The sequence below is a fragment of the Cynocephalus volans genome, chromosome 2, assembly GCF_027409185.1.
Source record: "Cynocephalus volans isolate mCynVol1 chromosome 2, mCynVol1.pri, whole genome shotgun sequence".
Taxonomy (NCBI): domain Eukaryota; kingdom Metazoa; phylum Chordata; class Mammalia; order Dermoptera; family Cynocephalidae; genus Cynocephalus; species Cynocephalus volans.
In genome coordinates this window covers 74,012,519-74,017,089 of record NC_084461.1, presented here as the reverse complement: position 1 = coordinate 74,017,089, position 4,571 = coordinate 74,012,519, and the positions used below count along the sequence as shown (strand labels likewise).

At 39.1% G+C, this 4,571-nt stretch overlaps 1 non-coding gene across 1 annotated transcript; it reads right to left on the bottom strand.

Moving 5' to 3' along the window:
- Positions 1 to 3,157: 3,157 nt before the first annotated feature.
- On the bottom strand, positions 3,158 to 3,264 carry LOC134371284 (U6 spliceosomal RNA). The gene has a single exon (XR_010022725.1). It is a non-coding gene; the product is annotated as a U6 spliceosomal RNA (small nuclear RNA).
- Positions 3,265 to 4,571: the final 1,307 nt, after the last annotated feature.

Here is a 4,571-nt window from a genome sequence, read left to right as displayed (position 1 = left end):
GAGTGAGCACATGTGGTATTTATCCCTCTGTGCTTTGTTTGTTTTACTCAACATAAGTTTCTCCAGGTTCATCCATGTTGCAAATGGGAATATTTCATTCTTTTTTATGGCAGGGTAGTATTCCATAGTGTATATTCCACAGTTTCCTTATCCAATCATCCATTGATGGACATTTAGGTTGGTTCTATGTTTTGGCTATTGTGAACAGAGCTGTGATGAACATGGGAGTGCAGGTATCTCTTCTACATGAAGATTTCCATTCCTCTGGGTATATACACAGAAGAGAGATTGCTGGATCATATGGAAGATCTATCTGTAGTTGTTTGAGAAACCTCCAAATTGTTTTCCAAAGTGATTGTACTAATTTACAGTCCCACCAACAGTGCAGTAGTGTTCCCTTCTCTCCGCATCCTCCCTAGCATTTGTTATTCACTGTCTTTTTGATCATAGCCAGTCTAACTGGAGTGAGATGGTATTGCAATATAGTTTTAATTTTCATTTCCCTGATGACTAGTGATGTTGAGCATTTTTTCATGTATCTGTTGGCCATTTGTATGTCTTCCTTTGAAAAATGTCTATTCAGCTCCTTTGCCCATTTTTTAATTAGGTCATTTTCTTTTTACTTTATAATTGCTTGAGTTCTATATATATTCTGGATATTAGTCCCTTGTTGGATACATAGTTGGCAAAAATTTTCTCCCACTCTGTAGGTTGTCTTTTCACTCTGTTGATTGTTTCTTTGCTGTGCAGAAACTTTTTAGTTTGATATAGTCCCATATGTTTATTTTTTCTTTTGCTGCTTGTGCTTTTGGGCTCGTTCATAAAGCCTGTGCCCAGACCTAATTGCTGAAGTGTTTCACCTATATTTTCCCTTAGTAATTTTACAGTTTCAGGTCTTATACCTAGGTCTTTAATCCATTTTGAGTTGATTTTACTGTATGGTGAGAGATGCATATCTAGTTTCATTCTTCTGCATATGGATATCCAGTTTTCCCAGCACCACTTTTATACAACTGTTTCTTGAGAGTGTACTCTCTCCCTGAGTAGGTGATAAACTCCTAGAAGTAGTGTCTACTGTTTTTATTACTGTCATTATTATTTATCTTTTTGCTTTTATGAACAGATGCGATTTTGCCAATAATGAAATTATGAAAATTTTAAAGCTATTAAATTTCCTCCTTTATGTTTTCCTTTCACATATATGTTCACACATATGCACATATTTATATAATTATAATTCATGCTTTTTGTTATTCTGAATATTTCACTATAATATTATTTCAGATACATGTGGCATGTTTTTAAGTAACACATGTGGAGGTGGGAATTGATCTAAAGTGTATTTTGCACATTCAGGACTTCTACTGAAATGCACTTAGGTAGTGTTCAGTTAAAATATTTTTTCGCATAAATGTTATTTTGGGAGGCAGAACTAAATCTTGAGGTTAACAACTGGCCTTTTATCCTTCCTAACATACTTATTGTCTGTATACACTGGCCAAAATTTATCTGTTGGATGTAGATGGGGAGTTACTGAATTAATGTGGAAACAAGATAAAATGACTTGAAGAGCAATGATGTGCATTATACAATGTCAATCAAGCTGCTACTGGGTTTGATGGGTAAACAAATTTCAAACGAAAAGTTTTGAAAATGCTGCTTGGATATATAAGATAACCCCTTGAGGGAAGGGTAAGTTCTCCCTTCAGGACAAAGAGCAGGCTTGCTTACTGCTTGTTTTATTTATTTATTTATTTATTTATTTATTTTTTGAGGTGGTGAACTTGCATTGTGTTTTTTCTTTTTTTTAATTTTATTTTATTTTTTTTAATTTTATTTTGTCGATATACATTGTAGCTGATTAATGCTCCCCATCACCAAAACCTCCCTCCCTTCTCCCTCCCCCCCTCCCCCCAACAATGTCCTTTCTGTTTGTTTGTTGTATCAACTTCAAATAATTGTGGTTGTTATATCTTCTTCCCCCCCCCCCGGTTTGTGTGTGTGTGTGTGTATGTGTGTGTGTGAATTTATATATTAATTTTTAGCTCCCTCCAATAAGTGAGAACATGTGGTATTTCTCTTTCTGTGCCTGACTAGTTTCACTTAATATAATTCTCTCAAGGTCCATCCATGTTGTTGCAAATGCCAGTATTTCATTCGTTTTTATAGCTGAGTAGTATTCCATTGTGTAGATGTACCACATTTTCCGTATCCACTCATCTGATGATGGGCATTTGGGCTGGTTCCAACTCTTGGCTATTGTAAAGAGTGCTGCGATGAACATTGGGGAACAGGTATACGTTCGACTTGATGATTTCCATTCCTCTGGGTATATTCCCAACAGTGGGATGGCTGGGTCGTATGGTAGATCTATTTGCAATTGTTTAAGGAACCTCCATACCATTTTCCATAGAGGCTGCACCATTTTGCAGTCCCACCAACAATGTATGAGAGTTCCTTTTTCTCCGCAGCCTCGTCAGCATTTATCGTTCATAGTCTTTTGGATTTTAGCCATCCTAACTGGGGTTAGATGGTATCTCAATGTGGTTTTGATTTGCATTTCCCGGATGCTGAGTGATGTTGAGCATTTTTTCATATGTCTGTTGGCCATTTGTATATCTTCCTTAGAGAAATGCCTACTTAGCTCTTTTGCCCATTTTTTAATTGGGTTGCTTGTTTTCTTCTTGTAAAGTTGTTTGAGTTCCTTATATATTCTGGATATTAATCCTTTGTCAGATGTATATTTTGCAAATATTTTCTCCCACTCTGTTGGTTGTCTTTTAACTCTTTTAATTGTTTCTTTTGCTGTGCAGAAGCTTTTTAGTTTGATATAATCCCATTTGTTTATTTTTCCTTTGGTTGCCCGTGCTTTTGGGGTCGTATTCATGAAGTCTGTGCCCAGTCCTATTTCCTGAAGTGTTTCCCCTATGTTTTCTTTAAGAAGTTTTATTGTCTCAGGGTGTATATTTAAATCCTTAATCCATTTTGAGTTGATTTTAGTATATGGTGAGAGGTATGGATCTAGTTTCATTCTCCTGCATATCGATATCCAGTTATCCCAGCACCACTTGCTGAAGAGGCAGTCCCTTCCCCAGTGAATAGGCTTGGTGCCTTTGTCAAAGATAAGATGGCAGTAAGTGTGTGGGTTGATTTCTGGAAAAATATGGAATGCTTCACGAATTTGCGTGTCATCCTTGCTCAGGGGCCATGCTAATCTTCTCTGTATCGTTCCAATTTTAGTATATGTGCTGCCGAAGCGAGCACACTTACTGCTTGTTTTAAAATGCAAGGTTTCCAAAATGTTGCTCAGCTGCAATGTAAACCCAGCCCACACATGCAGCATTCATTTGGGGCCTCATCCTCACCGTCATGGAACTTGGGGACAAGGGGAACCAAAGCAAACATACTGATGCTTATGCTCCTTGCTGTGCTGTGAGTAATAAGTTCTTCTGTCTCTGGCCCAGAAATCTTGTTTCTTCTGTCACTATCCTTGAAAGAGTAATAGGCTAACATTAGTCTGTAAGGAAGATAAAATAACATTTCAGACAACAGTTTTGGTGACAAGGATTAGAACCTGAAACTGGCAAGGATTAGACACTGGCTTTCTGGTAGAGAAAAGACAAGAATTTAGAAGGTTGGGTTCAAAGATGAGAGGACTCTTGGAATCTGGTGGAAATGAACTTACCCAAGTGGTGAGCAAGAGTAGGAGGGGCAGAGTAAGGGTCCCTCCTTGTCCTAACTGTTAAGGAGGCCAGGCAGTGAGAGGTGAAGCTGAAACAAGCTGTCTTGATTATTGCTCACTTTCCTCCAGGCAGGAGGAGAAAAGGATGTGACCATGACAATGGGGCAGTGAGCCCCATAAGTGCCAGAGCGGCTTCTCTCACTCAGTGACTGCTAAATGTACTGTCTCTTCCAAGGTGCTCTAGCAGAAACAATAAAAAAATTCCCCAGAGAAGAAAGAGAAATCACAATTTTAAGGACTCCAAGGCTGCAGGAGGACTCGGTCTATTTCTCAGGGAAACAGGGCCATCTGCCTGCTACAGCCACCAAGTACACCCCTTTTGAAATATAGTTATTGGCCTGCTACTACTAGGCTCTTGTTGAAATCGAGTGCCTTACTCACAGAGACCTTATGGTTTTCTGGTTTGGCATCTCTATTTTGAACTTGACTAACAAAGTAATTAGGACCCCATAGGCCTCGCTAGTCAAGTGGCAGTAGCATATTCATTAGTGCAGCTAGGCTGGCCTCAGTGGCATCTCAGTTTTACATTAAAAAGTAATTTTATTCTTTGGGAGAAAATTATCCCTCACTCCACTGCCAGATGTAAAACAGCTGGAACAATGGAACCCAGATTCACAGAGGTTCCCTAAATGCCTGGGCCTGGTGCCCTGAAACTTCAGCTTTCAGTTGAAACTGAAGGGTGTCCATTGGGCGGTTGCCACTGTTCAGCCTCAAGGTCAGTTCTGTGAAACCAAAAGCTGACACGGCCAATCCTCTTGGTGAGAAACCTCAAGGCAGTCCTCACGGTCCTGGTCCATCCTGCTTTTCATGAACCTTGCTACATTTCTAT